The sequence below is a fragment of the Leucoraja erinacea genome, chromosome 21, assembly GCF_028641065.1.
Source record: "Leucoraja erinacea ecotype New England chromosome 21, Leri_hhj_1, whole genome shotgun sequence".
Classification (NCBI taxonomy): Eukaryota; Metazoa; Chordata; class Chondrichthyes; order Rajiformes; family Rajidae; genus Leucoraja; species Leucoraja erinaceus.
In genome coordinates, this window is record NC_073397.1 from 29,340,554 (window position 1) to 29,363,843 (window position 23,290).

A 23,290-nucleotide genomic window follows, 5' to 3' on the forward strand; every position below is an offset into this window, starting at 1 on the left:
TGGGAAATAATATTTTTAACGCCTTTCTCCCCCACAAGGCAAAAAGAGCAAGCCGTACAGCTTTCCTTCCGAAAAATCAAATGGATGCTAAGTTTTAAACCCTTTCTCCCCCCCAATGCGGTTGAGCACAAGTACTGCATGACTTGGTCACCGAACAGAAGAGACGCCCAAATAAAATGCTTTGTATGGCATGATTATTTTTTAATTCGGTTACTTGTACGAAATAGGATAAATGTGTCTGTGCCTGTTTTAATTGTCGTTTCCATTCGGTGCCCGCCCTGAATGAGTTGTGGCTTTTCTGCTCTGGGTTATTTCCACCCCCTCTCACCCCGACACCACACACACGCCAACATTGTGTTCAGCAACAGTATTTGTACCAAAACAATTTGGCTTGTTCAAGCATGTAACTGGTAACAGTTGAATCGCATTGTCGAATGTCGTAACTTTTCTGGAGCGGGTTGACGCCTCTTGCAATGTGTTGAGTGGGCGATTGTGGTGATGGAAGTGAAGTCTTTAACACATCTGAGTTACTTCACTTACTCTCCCGTCTAGCCCAACAACGAAATTTCCAAATAGTTGTTTTCTTTCCTAGACTGGTCATTCTGGAGCCTTCGCATGTTTTCTGCACTGGTTGGCATGATAGATAATTACAATTTAGGGAAAAAAAAATGTATTCTCCAAATTATGCCTTGAACCTAAATGTAACATATCCCCCAGACACAGGACTAAGTGATAACTTAAGGCAGCGTTAAAAGGAAAAAAACTGAATGAAAAATTATTGAACTTGAAGAAAATGTAAACATTTATCCTCAATGCAATCTGTTTGAGGAGTTTGTGGTTTAATCTTCACGGCCATTCAGTTTTTGGTTGTGCCAGCTGTTTATTTTGTTGCCCGTTCTGAGTTTATTCAAGATTGCTTGTGGCAGTGAAGTCGTATCTGATACAATTTAGTCAAAGTTCTGCCACTTTGAAGTCATTTTTTGTCAATGGCATCATTTTGTCAAAAAATTATTTTTCACTCAAGATTCCAGCATTCACAGACCCATGTACCTCTAAGATTACTCTTTCATTCTAAGTGAAGACATTAGGCTGGAGGGTTAGTGTAATGTTTAACTTTTGTGACTGAAAGTAACATTGTAGCAGATTTGGAAATCTAATTGCATGCTTATTTCAAAGTTTGCAATGGAAAGATGTAGGGTTGGGATTAGGTTCGTTGGTTAAAGCTATTTAATAGAAGCTGGATGTCAAATGTTATGTAGATACAACAAATTTAAGATACTGGATTATAAAAAAAGAGTGTTGGAGCAACTCCACAGGTCAGACAACATCTATGGAGTTTGTCTCGACCCGAAAAATCACCTATCCATGTTGTCCAGAGATGCGATTGACCCGCTGAGTTACTCCAGCACTTTGTGACTTTTTTGCCAAATGCTCTGCAGACTTGGTCAGTATTAGTTGCAAAAAAATGGCACCTGAATACTTAATGTTTCACAAATTATATATAAATGTTTTACTACAATTGGCAGAATACACCCAGAAATTGCCATCCACTCCTATACCTTAGTTTGCTGTCAATTGTGGATTTGACTAAGAATAAATTTTAAGTTTATTGGCCAAGTATTCACATACAAGGAATTTGCCTTGGTGCTTCGCCCGCAAGTGACAACATGACATACAGTGACGGTTAGGAATGACACATTAAACATTAATAATAAAACGTTATCGATTAAACATGATCGATTAAACATGAACCTTGATGAATTAAATGATTAAACATGAAACGAGCTACAGCGCTTGAAGCACTGACAACTCTATACCTTTTCTATCTTGGTCTCGTGAGCTCGGACAATTTTTAGCAGAGCATTTATTGAGCTCGCAGACAAGGAATATTGTCCTAGTCTCGTGAAATCGAGATAGACACAAAATGCTGGAAAATATATGCCTTCATTGTAATTGGATTACTGGCTGACTTTAATCTTTACTTTTACCCCAGTTTTCTTAATTTTAGGCACAACTAATCTTAATAGATTGTCACAGTGGTGCAGCTGGTCGACATGGTGTCTCACAGCACCAGAGAACCAGGGTTGTTCCTGACCTCGGGTGCTGTCTGTATGGTATTTGCACATTCTCCTTGTGACTGCTGGACTAATTCAGTGGGATAGGCGGCATCATTGGAGATAGAAGGATAATTGGCCTCAATAAATTGCCCCAAGTGTGCAGTGAGCAGATGTAAAAAGAGGGATAACATGGAACTAGTGCAGGGGTTCCCAACCTTTTTTGTCTCGTTTACCCATGGCAACTTTAATAGCACATAACAATGTTATTTCACTTATTTATGAACAACTAATGATGAACAGTTATCGATCTGTATACCAGAACCAAACAGTCAGTCAATGAGAAAAAATATGTACAAATTCCGAATCAACAAATTTACCCCCTGGGTCAGTGAAATTTACCCCAGGATGGGAACCCTTGAGCTAGTGTGAATGGTTGATGTGGAATCTGGGCTAGAAAGATTGTTTCCATGCTGCATCTATCAAGCTATTAATCAGGTTCTTGTGTTTTCAATTGTTCTATAAAACTGGGATGGTTTCACATTAAAGCTGCTAATTAAGAATGTTTTGGCCTTGACTGCAATATTCACTGGAGCCTCCAGAGAAATGGGCTACCCCAGGAAGTATTTTTCATGTTCAAGCTTTGGTACGATTTTGTATCTAAAGTTATCTTGAGCTGCACACAGATGCTGCTAAACAAACCAATTATTTCTGTAAAATTCATTTCCCTCTGTTTTCTCTCGTACCCCAAATAGTGGTGCATTATTATTTGGTGTCAATACTTGGAAATAAAGTGTACTGTTTTAATTAACTCCCTTGTTTTTAGTCCAGATATAGTTTTCTTTGTCTTTCTTGACTAATGATTTAAATCTAATTGCTATTACTATTCTAGTTGTGGGAAACAACACCCATTTGAACATCTATCAGGCAAAACTGAAGCAACAGCACATCATATTCCACTTGGAATCCAAAATCAGAACATTGAATTCTCCAATTTTAAATCATGCGTGCACCAGTTTCTCCCATCACCCCTCCTGCATCTCTCTGCTTTGCGTACATCTCGCAGTCCTTCATTTCCCTTTTATTACCCCCCCCCCCATCACCACTCCTGCATAATTTCCCTCCCTCTCTCTTTACATTTCACTCTTCCCTTGATCTGATGCCTTTATCTCCTTTACAGCTCAAGTCTTTGTCACTTGCCCTACCAGCTGCCGATCAAAACCTCTCTCGCCTGTATCCACCTATCACTTGCCACGTTTTCTCTTGCCCCCACTTTTTTCTAGCTGTCTTCCCCAATCAGTTTGAAGAAGGATCCTGACCTGAAATGTCTGTGCATACCTTCCACAGGTGCAGCCTGACCCATTGAATTCTGCTAGCACTTTAAGTTTTGCTCTGACGCAAGTTCATGCCAATGATTATTAGATCAGTTTGATAATTTGAGAGCACTTCTCGGTTTTCTGTATTTTGCCACTTACATATTTCATGCAATTTAATTTTATAAATTCACCCTTCAAATCAGTTGTGAACAGAGGAATGAAGCAGTTGAAATTATCCTACTTGTGTCCGTTTATGTTCCCAATTAATTTACTGTACAAATGTACTTTATGGTATACTGTTATATTCTAGTTGACTAATGTTTACAAGTCAAGGCACAAAGTACTGGAGTAACTTAATAGGTCAAGCAGCATCATTGGAGAACATGGATAGATTATGTTTTAGGTTGGGACCCTTCTACAGGTGAAGTGTCCCAGCACAAAATGTCACCTACCCATGTTCTCCAGAGATGTTGCCTGACCTGCTGAATTACTCCAACGTTTTGTCTTATTTGATAAACCAGCTTCTGCAGTTCCTTCTATCCTAACATTTGCTGTAATTGCCTAGGTAATTGTTCAATTAAGGATCTTTGGCGTCGTATGCTCATCCAGATAATGAGGCATTAATCTCACCTTCCTCCCCCCATCCTCTTTGTGGCAAATCCTCTTTGTGGTATCATCAGCTACGATATCTTAAGCTGGTTGAATAACCAAGTGCATAAAGTCTGAAGAAAGGTCTTGTCCCAAAACATTCACCCATTCCTTCTCTCCAGAGATGCTGCCTGAGTCACTCCAGCATTTTGTGTCTACCATCAAGTGCACAAAGTAATTCTCTCACTGCAAACCAGAAAGATGGAAATGTATTTCTGACATTTTGTAATCCTAAATATTTAATGAATGAATTATTCTTTGTCACATGGACCTAGGTACAGTGAAGTGCTTTGTTTTGCATACAACCTGGGCAGTGCACAAATGTCAGCACGTGTCTGGCACCACAAACAAAGTTACAAAGGCACCAAACATTTCTAATCAACCCCCTCCCCACTACTGCCCCCACACTGGGTCCCCCTTTATTGACTGAAATGGAATAATATGGACTGAAACATAAAGATTAGGATAGAAACAGGAAAATATCAATCTTTTCCCAGTGTTATTTTGATATAGTTATGGGAAGGGATTGCAGATCATGCAGGTTTATTGGGATAATGCTGAGCGGTGCCATAACTGGGTGAGCCATTAACATTTCGAGTGCTATAAAATGGAGCCTTTTTCTAGTTCATTGATTAGTAAACATTTTTTTCAGCAATTTGGTTAATTATTTTTTATTGTACTCGAAGGCTACTTAATAATGTTTCCTTTGCTACAGAACCAAAGAATTAGCATCATCTTTGGGATTTCTACGTTAAACCGTATGTGTAAAGTGAATCCTGATGTAAATTGCACAACAAAATGTCAAAGAATGCTATTGATTTCCATTACAGTAAGGTGAACATTTAGTCAAATATGCTGTATTATAACTACAAGAAGTGTTTAAAGAGTATAAATAATGGTGCAGGCGAGAGTGCTTGTTTCATTTAATGTTATTTTAAAAATTACTGTAACGCAAAATGGAATTATCAGTATCATTGAATATTAACTTGTAATACAGCTAGTATAATATTTTTACAAATAAATCATTGTTAATAATAAAAAAACATGCAATTAGATCTCTGAATCATTCCCTGATGACCCCTTGCTGATGCAACCTTGGAATCCTTGAGCACATGATGCGAGTCCACTTCTGTACAACAGTCACATCATTCTAACAGTCATGTCATTCTTTCAAGTTTTATTCTCTACTATTCCCTCAGGGATAAAGATGATTACCATCTACTGAAAATGCAAGGCAATAACCCAATTTAGTGTGCTCTAGTCTAGTAGGTCTGGAGATTCATTGCCCTAATGTTGTTAAATGTATATGGACATGCTTACTTCATTCAATGTCAGTACACTTTTAGTTTTGTTTAGAGATACAGCACGGAAACAGGCTCTTGGGTCTACCGAGTCCGCGCCGCCCAACGATCCCCTGCACATTAACATCACCCGACACACTCTACGAAAACCCACGCAGGTCACGGGGAGACTCTGTAAAAACAGCAAATGTAGTCGGGATCGACCATGGGTCTCTGGTGCTGTAAGGCAGTAATTGTAACGCTACACTACCATGCCACCAGACAAACAATGTACACAGTGGTATGAACATTGACTTTTCTATTTTCAAGTAGTCCTTACTTCTCTTCCCCTTCTCAGCTTTCCCTCGGCACACTGGCTCCACCTCTTCCTTTCTTCTATTATGAACTACTTCAGGTATTCAATACATTCGTTAGCTCAGAAATCTGTGCTAAGTAATGTTAATCTACCCTCAATAATCGGCTGTTTCAAAGGAGTTAATATTTTCCCAAACAAGGATCATATTTTTGCGCATTTGCATCATACCGTAAGCCATGTCTAAGGAAACAAAAACCCACATCTGCAACTTAATTCTTCCTTAATGATTAAACCAATTTGCATGTATGTTGATATGTATAGAGCCCATTTCAGCGCTCGGGTCCCAATGAATTTCAATATTCATTTGCTATGATGCAAGTTGATGCTACATAGGATTGTTTATTAAGGTAAGATACACTGAATGAGCAGTTTGTCTGTTTTCTGGTAGTTTTGCTTCACTAATGCGGCATTCCCAAAGCTGGGAAAAATTGTTGTCCATGTAGGGTTCAAGTCCTGACCTTCTGATTCAGATCATGATGTTATCAATTTTGCCAAAATGGCGCTGGCTGCATTGTTTGTCTGTCACGGTGTTGCTACAGTGGCGCAGTGGTAGAGTTGCTACCTTGCAGCGCCAGAGACCCGGCTTTGTTCTTGACTATGAGTGCTTTCTGTACGGAGTTTGTATGTTCTCCCCGTGACCAGCATGGATTTTCTCAAAGAATTTCGGTTTCCTCCCACACTCCAAAGATGTTCAGGTTTGTAGTTAATTGGCATGGTATAAAATGTAAATTGCCAAGAGTGTGTGTGTCGGGTAGTGTTAATGTGCAGGAATCGCTGGTCAGTGCAGACCCGGTGGGCCAAAGGGCCTGTTTCTGCGCTGTATCTCTAAACTGAACTAAAACTAAACAAAATGCCTCTAAGACCTCAAATTGATGTTGAAATACTTTTGTGATTTGACTGGAAACTCTGGAAATGTGTGTACAGTGCTATTTCAATGTAAAATGGGGAAATTACCTTGGGCAAGTTGCAACATAACTTCCAGCTCTTGATAATATGGTTCAATTACCCAGGAAGCAGACAGCTTTAGAAGTTTTAAAATAACCATTCAAAGCTCATTCTTAAACTTGGCGCTAGTTGACATTAATTAATTCTTTGAGATGCTTTTCTGCTCTTAGCAGTTTCTAATTTCAATAATTTGTACTCCAGGATAGAATTGAAACCTTTCTTAGAGTAATGGAGTCATACAGGGTGAAAACATGGCCATCGGCCAGACTTGCTCACACCGACCAACATATTTGATTTGCGCTGCCTGTATTTAACCAATATCTCTCTGAACCCATCCTATACATGTACCTGTCTACATGTTTCTTAAATGTTGCGATAGTCCCACCCCAACCACCTCCTGCAGCAGCCCATTCCAGATACCTACCACCCTATATATAAAAACCATGGGTTCCCATTAAATCTCCCCCCCCCCCTCTTACACCTTAAACCTCTGTCTTCTGATTCTTGATTCCCCTACTCTGGGCAAGAGCATCTGCGCATTTACCCAATCTATTTCTCTCACGATTTTGTACACTTCTAAAAAGAAGACATTTTATCTTCCTGCGCTCCAACGAATAAGTTGCAGCTTGCTCAACAGCTCCCTGTAGCTTACACCCTGGAGTCCTGGCAAAATCCTCTTAAATCTTCTCTGCACCCTTTCCAGCTTGACTATCTTTCCCGCAACAGGGTTCCCAGAACTGAACACAATATTCTAAATGTGGACTCGCCAAAGTGTTTTACAATTACAGCATGACCCCCTCCACCCACCAACTTCTACACTCAATACTCTGACTGATGGACAAAATGCCAAAGGCCTCTTTGACCACCCTATCTACTTGTGACGCCACTTTCAAGGAGAAAACATTGGTTTGTAAAATTTGCAATTTGGAAACTGGATTCTCTGCCTGAAACATCCTCCGCGGTAATTCTCTGTAACGCTCTGCAAAGATGTGTTTAAATCTGTTTACTATAGCAGAATTTTAAATGTTGTTTTATTGACCTTGTACTGATTTTTGTTTGATTTATTCTCATATGTATACCAAGGTACAGTGAAAAGCCTTTGTGTGCTATCCATTCAACAGAAAGACAATACATGATTACAATCGAGCCATTTACAGTGTATAGATACATGATAAGGGAATAATGTTTTGTGTAAGGCAAAGCCAGTAGAGTCCAATCAAGTCTGAGGGTCACCAAGAAGATAGATAGTGGTTAAGCACTGGACACTGGTTGTGGTAGGATAATTCAGTTGCCTGATAACAGCTGGGAAGAAACTGTCCCCGAATCTGGAGGTGTGTGTTTTCACACTTCTATATCTTTTGCCTGATGGAAGAGGGGGGAAAAAGAGAGTGGTCAGGGTGCGACTCGTCCTTGATTATGCTGCTGGTCTTGCTGAGGTAGCGTGAGGTATAAATTGAGTCCAAAGAAGGGAGGTTGGTTTGTGTGACGGTCTGGACTATGCCCACAATTCACTGCTATTTCTGAACTAATCCAATCTTGTGATTAAAGTACTGCGGGCGGTTCAGACGATGCCATGACTTAAAAGCCCCCTTGTTGACTTTAAACAGTAGATACTGGCCAGAAATGTAAATCCCGCTGTAATGATTAAAAATTGGAAGTTTGGGATTTTCTGCTGAAGCTGAGTGACTTGTATATGGATTTTGTATATAATTAAAGAATAATGATTCAACTGCAGCCTCTAATTTATGGCAGATTAAAGACGGCAAGGAGCGTCAGAATACTTTCATCTGAGTTTGAAATAAAAAATAAAAAAAATTTGTTGACACAAATGTAAATTTTCATAAGATCAAAGAACCTTCATGCTAGTGAGTGATTTTGAGAAATCTACATTGCTTGAATCGGCTTGTGAACTATTTTTAAATACTTCTAGGCTGAAGAGGCCTTTTTTTTGTTTTGCCAGATCAAAATAAAGCTGTAAATGTTGGATCCTGACTTTCAAGCCTGATTGTGCTGGTGCACAAATATTTCCCCCCCCCCCCCCCAGGAGCTTATTTCAATAATTAACACAAATAAGTGAAAGCAGGAATGCAGGCTCCAGGATTGCTTTTATTTCACGTTTCAATAAGCTGGGATATGCACAATGTGGTTGTGTGGTTTACACTATAGTGTGTTTATCCTGGCATTGCTTAATTCACTTTTGTTGTGTATGTGTTGAAATTAATCCGATGAATGCCTGAAGATAGACAATAAATAACTCAGCGGGTTGGGCAGCATCTCTGGAGAGAAGGAATAGGTGTTTCATTTCTTCAGACTGAGTCAGGCGAAAGGAAAATTTGATTTATAGAAGGTACATAGAAAAATGGAATGATATATGTATGTGTATATATGTATGTGTATATATGTATGTGTATATATGTATGTGTATATATGTATATGTGTGTATATATGTGTGTATATATATATATATGTATATGTATATGTATATGTATATGTATATGTATGTGTATGTGTATATGTATGTATATATATATGTATGTATATATATATATGTGTGTATATATATATATATGTGAATATATATATGTGTATATATGTGTATATATGTGTATATATATATATATATGTATATATATATGTGTGTGTAATATATATATATATATATGTGTGTGTATATGTGTATATAGATAGATAGATATAGATATAGATATAGATATAGATATAGATATAGATATAGATATAGATATAGATATAGATATAGATATAGATATAGATATAGATATAGATATAGATAGATATATATATATATATATATATATATATATATATATATATATATATAGATAGAAATCAATGATGATCAAGGGAAGGTGGAGTCCACAATGGCCATTTTGATGTAGATAAATTAATGTAAAATCAAAGAAAGTATCAGGTTTAAGACGAGGATTCCATTGTTTAGTTTAGCTTATTGTCACGTGTACTGAGGTGCAGTGTTCTAGCCAGTCAATGGAAAGACTATACAGCTGCTCCGCGACCTATGATGGGGTTACGTTCCGATCAAACCCATCGTAAACCGAAAATATTGCAAGTCGAAAATGCATTTAATACATTGCGGTCACGTGACCGGATGTGCCGTGTAGCTGTCTGCCGTTGCCGATTGTTCGCCGATCATAAAGTCGAAATATCGCAAGTCGAAGCATCGTAAATCGGGGAACAACTGCACATGATCAAGTCGATAACGGTGTACAGGTACAGGATAAAGGGAATAATAATAGTCCCATTTAAATATATTCCGAGGGTCTCCAATGAAGTAGATCGGGACTGCTCTCTAGTGGGTGATATCAGGTGCCTGGCAACAACTGAGAAGAAACTGTCCCTCAATCTGGAGATATGTGTTTTCAGTTCTGTACCTCTTGCCTGGTGGGAGAGGGGAGAATGTGGAGTGATGGTGAGACTTGTCCTTGATTATGTTGGTGGCCTTGCTGAGATGCCTCGACTTGCGTTAGTCCCATACTCAATTGCTGCAAGTAACCTTGCATATTGTACTCTGATTTGTATTCAATTATAATAATCCAGTCATTTGATCGTTCTCAGCACAACTTCCTGATTTAAACTTTCAAATCTTTCCTCCTTTGGATCAAAATATTTTAATAAATCGTGATTAATTTTGTCGACTTTTCTACCTTTCATTGCAATTACCTCCATGAGCATAATTGCCATTGGGAAGGTGATTATTTGTAAATATATCGTCAGCTAACATTTCATGTGTGCAGATAAATTCATGCAGCAGGGAATATAATTGATCTCAGTTGTTATTTTATTGATTAATGACATCTGTGCAGTGCTCTGACATTATCAATTTCCGGCAAGTTTTCAGCATTTATCCCTCAGTCTGAAGAAGGGTCCTGACTTGAAACATCACCTATCCATGTTCTTCAGAAATGCTACCTGATCCACTGAGTTATTCCAACTCTGCATATTTAAAAAAAAAAAATGTAAACTAGTATCTGCACTTCCTTGTCTTGCTGAGCGCAGTGCTTTTACGCAGAAGTATTCATTGGTGATAATTGCTTACACAGTGGAACTTTCAGCTTTTCTGCTAATCTAAATGGGGCCTTGCTATTTAATGTGAAAAGTTCTGATGTGTTTTGAATACCAACAAAGAAACAATAGTATGCAGCATCACTGGACCAGTGGAGGTGTGCATCTTCAGTTCAGTTCAATAAGCGAGTTCGGTATTCTGAAAAACACAAGGAATCATGGGATTTGTCAAAGGTCAAGCGCTATAACTAAAAATTGAACGGAGCGCTGTAGATTCAGTGAGTATAATTTGGGTCTTTTTTCTGTTTTTTCAAGTGTATTTGTCAGGGGGCAGATACGAGTGCGAGATGGTGGGTGGGGGGTGGGGGTTGGACCGGCTCTCGGCAACTGCACACACAGACACGCCTCATCCGCTGCCAGGATCGAACGCGTGTGCCTGGTGCCGCAAGTGATGCCAAACCGCCACTGGACCATCCCCGCCCGGGGGATGGCTGGAGACGTCCAGACCAACGGGACACTGGCCCACAGCCGGGGCGGAGAAGCACCAACCCCAGCTCAACTCTGCCTCTCCTGCCGGGCCAACCGACAGCCCCGGACCGACGACACCAATGGCCCCAGGTCCACAGCCAGTGCCAACTCCAGAGGAACCCGCTCCCTGATGGGTCGCTATGGTGACAAATCTCAGTTTGCCCACGGCCTGGCTGATCTGCTCTCCCTCAGCTGCCACCCAAGTATAAGCCCTACCTTGCACACCACCGGCTTCTGCCCCTATGGTACCCGCTGCCACTTCATCCATAACCTCGAGGAGGAGCGAGGGCCTCCTCCAGCCCGGCGCTCGACTGGGCCGCGTTGTGGGCAGCCTTCAGCCCCGAGTTAGAGTTGGAGCTGGCTGGGACTCTAGACTTGGGGCTGGACAAGGGAGGGGGAGGAGGTTGCTGCTGCGGCCAGCACCACCAACTGCACCAGCAGCTCCAGCAGTCGCCCGTTACTCCAGCTTTTTACGTTTATCGTCGGTTTAAATCAACATCTGGAGTTCTTTCTTAAACATTCTCGTAAATCTTCTCTGTGCCCTTTCTATTGCCCAGATTAACTATGAAGATTGATACTTGCACAATGATTGTTGCACCATGAGGCAGGCGGTGCCTGTGCAATTATATTTCAGCATACAAAGTATTCAACTTTACACAAAAGAATTATAGAGTAGACAAGAAGTGTGTAAATATGATGAAAGAAAATAGCCTGTTGAAGTTCAGAGCTTATTTGAGGTTGTGGTGGTTTAACAGCTTGGTGACTGAAGGGACGAAGCTGTTCCTGAACCTGGGCGTTACAGTTTTCAGGCTCTTCTACTTTCTTCCCGATGGCGGTGGTTAAATGAGTGTGTGGCCAGGATCACTGTTCTTAATCTACTTATTTCTCCACTGCATATTGAAGAAACTTGTCTGGGTGTGGCTGCTTGCATGCTTTTTACTTCAGCCTAAGAGCTTTTGCACCTATTCAATAAAGAAAGAGAAGTGCGATCTGGAGAAGCTGACTGGGTGTGAAATGTGCTTGATTACGATCTTGCTCGGTGCAAGATATCAGAACTACCATGGAAGTATCATCTGACAATTGGTCAGCTTCCTTTTGTATGCAAAATGGTACTGGAGTCTTGTGTCTAATAGGTGATTTAAAAAAGATGTGCTTTACGATGGTGTTAACAAGAAAGATAAGAACTTTATTATACCTTTCATGATCTTAATCACAAAACACTTAGTAGACAATGAAGTACTTTGAGCCACTATTGTATTAAAGTACTGTGAAAACTTTTTCACACGAAGGGTGGGCACGCTTCAATGGCGGCAGCCCTGTCAGCAGCGCGTTAGTTTTTTCCACTTTTTTAATTTTTTTTTTAGTATGTTTTAAAGTATGTTTTTAATTTCTTTGTGTGTTTTGTGTGGGGGAAACAGTTTCAACCGCCTCCTCCATGGAGAGGCGACTTTTTCCAGGTCGCCTCCCCCGTGGCCTAACAGCAAGGATCGGCGCGGCCTTTCCCGGAGACGCGCCCGGGGCTTCAGTGGCGGGTGCAGCGCGGACTCTCGGCATGGAGTGGGCGAGCCCTCGCTGGAGGGGAGAGCTCCGTTTTGCTGGCCCCGGGGCAGCCTGAAGCCGTGGTCTGCACAGTTCCAGCTGGCGCGGCGTCTACAGCCCGGGATCCCTCGTGGGGGACCCGGGGGAAGAAGAAGCCATCACTGCTGGTCCGCGGCCAACTTCTACCGCGGGCGTGGTGGCGACTTACCATCACCCCTGGAGGGGACGTTCAACCGCCGGCCCTGCGGTCTGCGGTGCTTCTGGCTGCGGCGCGGCGGGAACTTTAAACTTTAAATCCGCCGGCCTGCGGCCTACACCAACTTAAAGCCGTGGTCTCCGGTGGGTACATCACTTGTCACACGCCACCAATCCAAAAAGCAACCTTTCACCATTACGTAGGAAGGAACTGTAGATGCTGGTTTAAACCGAATATCTGAAGATGGGCTTCGACCCAAAAGTCACCCATTCCTTTTCTCCAGAGATGCTGCCTGTCCTGTTGAGTTATTCCGGCATTTTGTGTGTCTCTTCCACCATTACCCTTTGCTTCCTACCATGAAATCAATTCTGTATCCGGTTGGCTAGTTCCTCCTGGATCCCATGCAATCCACAAGATCCAATACGATTCGGTCACGCTCATTTGCCATTTGCATGGAAGGTAAATCTGTCGGGTACAGGAACGAAGTGTTGGAAACTTTGGACTTTCTTGTTTCTAATGAACAGTTTTCAACCAGTGAGGTTAACTCTTTCTCTTTTCACAAATGCTGCTTGACAGTTAAATATTTCAAGCTTTTTCTGTTTTTGTATGCGATTTCCAGCATCTCCAGTTTTTTAATCTTCAATGTCTTGAGCCAAGGTAGTTGACAGTGTTTCGACCATATCATTGATGCAAATTTGCGTGGTAACTTGTAGTTCTCGTAATGACATGGAACCATCGAGTCGATAGTTTGAAGAAGGGTCTCGACCCGAAATGTCACCCATTCTTTCTCCAGAGATGCTGCCTGTCCCACTGTCTCCAGCATTTTTGTCTCTCTTTGGTGCAAACCAGCATCTGCAGTTCCTTCCTAAACAGTGTTTTATTGTCATGTGTCCCAAACAAAACAATGAAATTCTTACTTGCAGCAGCAGTAATGATGAATAAATGTCACGAGTGAGTATTTAAATTTCAGTCTGTCTCTTGTGAGTAATCTGACTTTTCATATTATTGAATTAACTTGAGCTGAATCATCTGGTCAGATTTGTGTATACTTATTATTTATGAAGTAAGAGGAAAACTAGAACGGCATACAAACAGCTGCACAATGTGACACCTAACATCCTTGACCACAAAGAGCTGCTTAGTTGTGGAACCTCTGCAATGCCCCACAAATTAGAGCATTTAGTAGAAACTTTAGGAGGTGATTAATTCTCCCTGGGGACATGGCTATTTAGTGACTGGGGATGTTCTCGAGCGTAAAGGAATGTGAAAGTTGGTTCATGCTAATGTGATGGAAAGAACTGCAGATGCTGGTTTAAATCGAAGGTAGATACAAAATGCTGGAGTAACTCAGCGGGACGGGCAGCATCTCTGGAGAGAAGGAATGGGTGGCATTTCAGGCTGAGATCCTTCTTCAGATTCTTCGGGTCGAGACTCTTCTTCAGACGGGTCTCGACCAGAAACGTCACCCATTCCTTCTCTCCAGAGATGCTGGCTAGTGTGCTAATTTGATTTGGCTCTTGAGTGTTTTCATAAATCTCGTACATCAATTGAGTAAGTTATAAAAGTGAACGTTGTTGTGATCCTATAATCTATAATCCTGTGCTCTGTATGAGGAATAAGCAGGAAGACCGTTCAGAATCAAAACTCTAAAATGAAGAGTTTTTCTTTGCAGGAGTAAGATTCAGATACGTCCAGTGCTTTTCTTGAAAAAATGTGATCCTTTGCTGCCTTTTTGGAAACATAGAAACATGGGTGCAGGAGTTAGCCATTTGGCCCTTCGAGCCAGCATTCAATATGATCATGGCTGATCATCTAAAATCAGTACCACATTTCTGCTTTTTCCCTATATCTCTTGATTCCTTTAAGAGCTAGATCTTGAAAACATCCACTGAATTGGTGTTTAAGAGGGAACTGCAGATGCTGGAGAATCGAAGGTTACACAGAAAAGCTGGAGAAACTCAGCGGGTGCAGCAGCATCTATGGAGCGAAGGAAATAGGCAACGTTTCGGGCCGAAACCCTTCTTCAGACTGAAGAAGGGTTTCGGCCCGAAACGTTGCCTATTTCCTTCGCTCCATAGATGCTGCTGCACCCGCTGAGTTTCTCCAGCTTTTCTGTGTAACCCTCCACTGAATTGGCCTCCACTGCCTGCTGTGACAGAGAATTCACAACTCTCTGGGTGAAGCAGTTTTCCTCATCTCAGTCCTAAATGGCCTACCCCTTATTCTTAAACTGTGACCCCTGGTTCTGGACTCTCACCACATTGGCAACATTTTTCCTGCATCTAGCCTGTCCAATCCTTTAGAATTTTATGTTTCTATAAGATCCCCTTTCATCCTACTAAATTCCAGTGAATACAAGCCCAGTCGACCCTTTCTTTCATCCAGTCGAATTAGGAACCTACGCTACACTCCCTCAATAGCAATGATGTTCTTCCTCAAATTAAGAAACCAAAATTGCTCACAATACTCCCGGTGCGGTCTCACCAGGTCTGTGTACAAATGCAGTAGGACCTCCTTGCTCCTAAACTAAAATCCTCTCACGTTGAAGGTGAACATGCCATTAGCCTTCTTCACTGCCTGCTGTAACCTGCATACTTACTTTCAGTGACTGATGTACAAGCACACCCAGGTCTCGTTGCACCTCCCATTTTCCTAATCTGACTCCATTCAGATAATATTCTGCCTCTTGTTCTTGCCACCAAAGTGGATAACGTCACATTTATCCACATTATACTGCACTGCATCTGCCCACTCACCCAACCTATCCAAGTTGCCCTGTTTCCTCATCGCAGCTTACACTGCCAGCTTAGTGTCAACCGCTAACTTGGAGATGTTACATTTAATTCCCTCGTCTAAATCATTAATATATATTGTAAACAACTGGGGTTCCAGCACTGAGCCTTGCGGCACTAGTCACTGCCTGCGATTCTGAAAATAACCTGTTGATTCCTACTCTTTGATTCCTGTCTGCAAACCAGTTCTCTACCCATGTCAATGCTATGTGCTCTAATTTTGCACACTTGTGTGGAACCTTGTCAAAGGCTTTTTGAAAGTCTAGATACACCACGGCTCTCCCTTATCCATTCTACTTGTTACATCCTCAAAAAGGGGAATTGGTCTCAGTTTCAGTCTACCCCATGACAGAGGGGGGAAGAGTTGTAATGTTTGATAGCCACAGGGAAGAAGGATTTCCTCTGGTGTTCTGTCCTGCATCTTGGTGGAACCAGTCTGTTGCTGAAGATATTGAAGCAAACCTTGCCTTGACTTAATGTGTAGGAAGAAACTGCAGATGCTTGTTTACACAAAAGGTAGACACATGTTGCTGGAGTAACTCAGCGGGTCAGGCAGCATCTCGGGAGAATAGGAATGGGTGACATTTTGGGCCGAGACCCTTCTGCACATAGAGTTTGGGGAGATTAAAACTAGGGGTATGAAAAGGTACAGAACAGATTGGTGACAGCACCAATGACCAAAGAGCCTCCAATGGTTTGAAGGAATGTTTTGACCTGAAATGTTGCCTATTCCTTTTCTCCAGCGATCTGCCTGACCCACTGAGTTATTCCAGCATTTTGTGTTTATCTTGCCTCGGTGTAGATTGCCACAAGACAGCCTTCTGATTGAGGCCTCCCTCACCTGTTTAGATCAGATGGTGTGAGTGATGAGACATTGCGGAAGTTTTTGCGAAAGTCAAACGTTTTCCTTTGGGCTTCCTTCCAAGCCAACATGACACCATTTTAAAGTAATGGATTGGCTTCAATGCGGTTGTTAGATTTGGCAGGTATGTTGCATAATATTGCAGTGTTGCTGCAGAATAATCCAAACCACAGATAGCTAATGTTGTTCCTTTGCTTGATAGGGGCAGCAATGATAGCCAAGTAATTATAGGCCGTTGAGCCTTGTATCATTGTTGGGGAAATTATTGGAGAATATTCTAATGGACAGGGTTAATATACATTTGCAAAAGGAAGCGATTGATTTGCAAAAGTGAATTTGATTTTTGTATCAGAAATTCTGCCTCGATGAGAGAAGGAATGGGTGACGTTCGGGTCCAGACCCTTCTTCAGACTGTCTGAAGAAGGGATTAAATTGATATTTTCACCATTCAAGGAATCGTACATGTATTCATGTTTGTACAGACACTTTAGCCTATAATTTTTAAGCTAATACCTGAGGGGGATAAAAAAACTCTTTGAAGTTTGTTCTACCTTGTGACACCTTCATCTGTAGGTTTGATTGTATTAATGAAAGCTGCAATTAAATAGTTAACAATGAATTTATAGCACAATAGCTCCAATTTGGAGCTCTTGTATAGATGTAGTTCTGTAGTTCTTGCTTCCTGAAGCTAATCTGATTGAGCTCTTTCTGAGAAATTTGACTTTAAATTTTATTTGCATTCCTCTAACGATTTCCCTGTCGTTACGAATAATTACAAGGCACCAAATGTCTATGTAGTTTGTACATTCTCCCTGTGACCTGCGTGGGTTTCCCTGGGGGCTCTGGTGTCCTCCCACACTCCAAAGATGTACAGGTTTGTATGTTAGTTGCCTTCTGTAAATTGTAAATTATCCCTAGTGTGTAGTATAGTGCTGGTGTATGGGGTGGATCGCTGGTCAGCATGGGCTTGGTGGGACGAAGAGCCTGTTTCTGCGCTGTATATCTAATGTCCTCAGTGAAGTCTAAAGTCCAGCCCCCTCTGGCAGCTCCTTCCAAATAACCAGAGTGTGGGGGAAAGGTTGCCTCTCGGGCTCCTATTAATTCTCTCCACTCTCGCCTTAAACCTTTGTCTTCCAGTTCTTGGATTTCCCTACTCTAGGTTTTAAAAAAACTCTTGTGTACCTACCCTATCTATTCCTCTCATGATTTTATACACTGTAAGAATACTCCTCATCTTCTGTGCTTGAAGGATTAAAGTTGCAGCTTGCTGAAACTCTCCCTCCAGCTAAGCCCCATAAGTCAATAGACAATCGACAATAGATGCAGGAGTAGGCCATTTGCCCTTCGAGCCAGCACTGCCATTCAATGTGATCATGGCTGATTATCCCCAATCAGTACCCCATTCCTGCCTTCTCCCCATATCTCCTGACTCCGCTATCTTTCAGAGCCATATCTAGCTCTCTCTTGAAAGTATCCAGAGAATCTGCCTCCTCGTCCCTCTGAGCGGACAATTCCACAGACTCGCAACTCTTTGTGAGAAAAAGTGTTTCCTCGTCTCCATTCTAAATGGCTTGCCCCTTGTCCTGGCAACATCTTTGTAAGTTTTCTCTGCACTCTTTTTGATACAGACGTTGTCTACATGGACAATATCAAGGTATTTGACAAGGTTCCATATGATTGTCTAGTCCAGAAGATTAATACACAAGGGATTCAAAATTGGCTTGGTGATAGGAGGCAGTGGGCAGTGGTCAAAGAATGTTTCCCTCATGGATTGCCTGTGATTAATGATGTTTTGCTAGGATATGTGCTGTGTCCTTTGATGTTTGTGATGTGCATTAACAATTTGGATGAGAATGTAGGTAGTTAGTGTTTTAGTTGTTGACCTGAAAATTGGTGATGATGTAGATAGCAAAGAAGGCTGTCTGATACTCCAGCAAGATATCGATTAGATGGAAAGTTTGGCAGAGAATTGGCAGCTGAAATTGAATCTTGTGTGAAGCCATGCATTTTAGGATGTCAAATAGAGATAGGACCTGTCCAGTGAGTAAATGGTCGGGTACTATAGAATTTTAATGAACAAACAATTGGGGGGTGGAGGCATGGGGTCCAAGTTCATAGTTCCCTGAAAAAAGAAGCACAAGTTGATAGGGTGGTGAAGAAAGCTCAACGACTGCTTGGCTTGCCTTTATAGACCAGGGCATAGAATATAAGAATTGGAACATTGTAATGCAACTTTGAAAAACACAGCTTAAGCCACACTTGTGGTTGCTCTGGAGACAGTGCAGAGAAGATTCACCAGGATGTTGTCTGGATTTGAAGACTTGAGATTGAGAACAATCACATGGGCTGAGCATGTTTTCTCTTGAGACAAGGTGGTTGAGGGTTACCTCATAGAAGTATTGAAGATTGTAAGGCCAGATAATCAAAATGTTTTATTCCAGTTTAGGGCATCAAAACAGCTTATGGATTTAAGGTGAGGAAAAAAAATTTGAAGGGGATATAAGGGGTAATTTTTTCACATCAACTGATTGATTTTGAATGTTAGGTTAATAGTATTGTTCCATGTTGGTGCAGTTTGTCCTGATTACACACTTCTGGCATATTGTCATTTCCAGAGAAGTTTATTTTTTAATTGGTTGCTGACTCCTGTTTTAACGGCTTGCATGGTTGAAGCAGTTTTTGTTTGTTGACTGATGCTTACAAATGGTTGGAGAAAAATCAAGGCATATTATGTTTTGAAGTTTGAGTGGAATTCTCTGCCACAGAAGGCAATGGAGACAATTTCACTGGATGTATTCAAGAGAGAGTTGGATGTGGCTCTGTGGGTTAACGGAATCAAGGCATATGGGGAGAAAGCAGTTACGGGGTACTGATTCTGGATGATCAGCCATGATCATTTTGAATGGTGGTGCTGGAAAGAAGGACCGAATGGCTTACTCCTGCACCTATTTTCCATGTTTCTATGTTTCTGGGTTCCAAGGATCTCATGAATATCTTAACAGTTGCTTATTATGGATTTTCTTTTGCATTGTAGTACATTGCTTTATTGGTATTTCACGACTTGAGTAGTTTAATGAAATGGGTTGCTACAAGTTAAACATTAACAGTAGGTTGTATTTTGGTTTTGGTACAATAATCTCTTAAAAATCATGCGATAATATTTTTAACTATTGAATGCTTTCCATTTGGGATATCCTATTCTCCAGAATGTTAACTTGCACGCCGTAACATTATATTTAAAGTGTTGAACATTCGTGTTATTAATACCTAATACCTTGTAGCTTGTATTGTTATCTGACAATGTATCAAATTTATGGTATCTTCTACCCGAGAAAATCTGAGAACTTGTCTTTTCACACCAAAGATACTGGTGCGTGAAGATATGAGATACCATTATTTTTCTAATGACAAATATAGTGTTCATTAATAGAAATATTTGTGGTGGCATATTTATCATAAAGACCATACTACAGTTGCACCATACAGTTTAGTACATTTTAATAACTTTTTTTGTGGACTGCAGCAGCCTATGATGGAAACTTTTTGCTTGTCGGGTTTTAAAATTTTACAATCATTTTGCCGTTTTGTTTCTCCTTTCCACGATCTGTGCAGACAGTGTATTTGAACTGTATTTTGTGGGCATTGGAATTAAATCTCCCAGCCCAAGCGAAATATGGGGTGCTGCTCCTCCAATGTATGTTTGGCCTCACTCCGCATTGCACAAAGTCCGCGAGCATTGCCACTTTCATTTCACTGCACATCTCGTATGTGTATGTGACGAATAAACTTGACTTGACTTGACTCTGACAGTGGTGGAGGCCCAGGGCAGAAAGGTTTGCGTGGGAAGAGGAGTTAAATAGTATGGGAACTTGGATTTTTGCCAGCTTCAAGAAGTCTTGCATTCTGTGGGGATTAAATTGAGTAGGAAAGAACTGCAGATGCTAGTTTAAATGTAAGGTGGACACAAAATGCTGGAGTAATTCAGCGGGACACGCAGCAGCTCTGGAGAGAAGGAATGGGTGATGTTTCGTGTCCAGACCCTTCATCAGATTGTCTGAAGAAGTGATTAAATTGATATTTTTGCCACTCAAGGAAACATACATGTGTTCATGTTTGTACAGACACATGTGCCAATTTTAAACTAACACCCGAGGGATTAAAAAAACTCTTTTAGGTTTGTTCTACCCTGTGATGTCTTAATCTGTAGGTTTGATTGTGTTAATGAAAGCTGCAAACAAATAGTGAACAATAGATTTATAACACAGTTCTGATTTAGATCTTTTGCATAGATATAGTTGCTATTTCCCGAAGCCATTCTGATTGAGATCTTTATGGGAAAATTTGACTTTAAAATTTATTTGCATACCTCTGATGACTTCCTTGTTGGTATCTTGGTACAAATAACAAGAACAAAAGGCACCAAATCTGGTGCGTGTTGTTTTTGCCTTTTATGACTAATGTATAACCATACAGTGTTCCGATTTATCTGTAAATAAACTTGAAGAAATCACTGTCTTTTTTTGTCAATTCCTTTATCTATCAAATTTATCACCAATGTAACAGAATTCTCCTAATTCAGCTGCTGTTTTTTCACCAGTAGTTTGGATTAGGAATACAACAACAACCTAATCTGGGGAAAATTGTGCTCATTATTGACCAAGCTCCTAATTGACACTCTAGCTTTAGAGAGGACCTTGTTTTATGTGACTGAAATTTAAATCGGTACAAAGGAACATCCTGGAAAATTGTGAACCAGGTCGGCACGGTGGCACAGCGGTAGAGTTGCTGCCTTACAGTGCCAGAGACCCGGGTTTGATCTTGTCTACGGGTGCTGTCTGAATGGAGTTTGTACGTTCTACTCGTGACCTGCGTAGGATTTCTCAAAGATTTCTGGTTCCCCCCTCCCACATTCAAAAGATGTATGGGTTTGTAGGTTAATTGGCTTGGTATAATTGTAAATTGACTCTAATGTGTGTAGGATAGTGTTAGTGTGCGGGGATCGCTGGTCGGTGCAGACTCGGTGTGCCGAAGGGCCTGTTAGCTCGTTATCTCTAAACTAAATTTGAAAGCAGATGCTTTTAAAACCCGATTAGAAATAAATTGATGGCATTTAATGATTCAAGATGTGCTTTGGTGAGAAGATGTTTTCAAAATAAACTTAATATCCTGTGTTCAATGACAATACAGGCTAATGGTAAATGCAAACTTGTGCAGCCTTCTGAATATGATTATCAATGGTTACTGCAAGCCAGGCTAGTGAGCATGAAGTTTTAAAAAATAAATAAATAAAAATGTGTTTTTGTGGGAGGGTCCCGACCCAAAATGTCACCTATCCATGTTCTCCGTAAATGCTGTCTGGCACGTTGAGTTACTTAAGCACATTGTGTCTTAAAACGTGTCTATCTGTGGCACCGAATGTAACATTTTAAAGATTGGTAGGAAAGAATCACAGTTGCTAGTGTACACCAAACATAGAAACATAGAACATAGAAATTAGGTGCAGGAGTAGGCCATTCGGCCCTTCGAGCCTGCACCGCCATTCAATATGATCATGGCTGATCATCCAACTCGGTATCCTGTACCTGCCTTCTCTCCATACCCCCTGATCCCTTTAGCCACAAGGGCCACATCTAACTCCCTATTAAATATAGCCAATGAACTGGCCTCGACTACCTTCTGTGGCAGAGAGTTCCAGAGATTCACCACTCTGTGTGAAAAATGTTTTTCTCATCTCGGTCCTAAAAGATTTTTCCCTTATCCTTAAACTCTGACCCTTGTTCTGGACGAAGATGGACATCAAAATGCTGGGGTAACTTAGAAGGTCAGGCAGCATGTGGGGAGAAAAGGAATAGGTGTCGTTTTGGGTCGAGACCCTTATAATCAAAACATAATCTGTTCCTTTCCTCAAGAGATGCTGCCTGACCCATTGTGTTGCCCCATCTTTAAGGAAACTGGGCCTTTGGCCCACGGAGTCCATGCTGCCCATCTATCACCCATTCACATTAATTCTATATTATCCCATTTTCATATCCATTTCCTACGAACTGGGAGAAATTACAAAAAACAATTATCCTGGTAACATGCACATCTTTGGGATCTAGATAGTGTTTAGTGGCCTTGCATTGCCCGGCGCGGCCTTTATGGCCGTGGGACTTACTTACCATTGCCTGCTGGGGGCTTTGACTTTGACATCGGGAGGAGAATGGGGAGTGCAGGGGAGAGAAAAGACTTTGCCTTCCATCACAGTGAGGAGGAGATTCACTGGTGGATGTTTGTGTAAATTGTGTGTCTTGGTTCTTTTTCTTGTTGTATGACTGCAGAAACCAAATTTCATTTGAACTTCAATGAGGTTCAAATGACAACAAATAAATTGTATTGTAGTGTGAGAGTGATACATGACATTGAGATGGGGGGCCTTTCATGAAGCCATTGTGCAAGAATTAGCAGTTGCTGTTTTGTGTAATCCTTTATGCTTTTGTCAGTTGTTTCATTGCCCTGTCACTCTGCCTATTTCCTGCCTACTTTCTTCCACATTGCCCATCCTATCAGATGTGGATACACTTTATTTCTATCTCATCCTTTTTTTTTTGTAATGTGTTGGAGTCATCCCACCATGCCATTACCTGTGTTGGACTGATTATTTTACTTTCCTCTTAATTGCGTTTACACAAAGAATGTGTGTGTTATGATTGTGTTTATAATTTGTTTGGTTGTTT

General features: G+C 41.0%; 1 protein-coding gene across 2 annotated transcripts in view; it reads left to right on the forward strand.

Moving 5' to 3' along the window:
* Positions 1 to 23,290, forward strand: part of LOC129707455 (beta-1,4-galactosyltransferase 5-like) — a 61,525-nt gene that overhangs the window by 490 nt on the left and 37,745 nt on the right. The gene's annotated exons all lie outside the window — the stretch shown is intronic.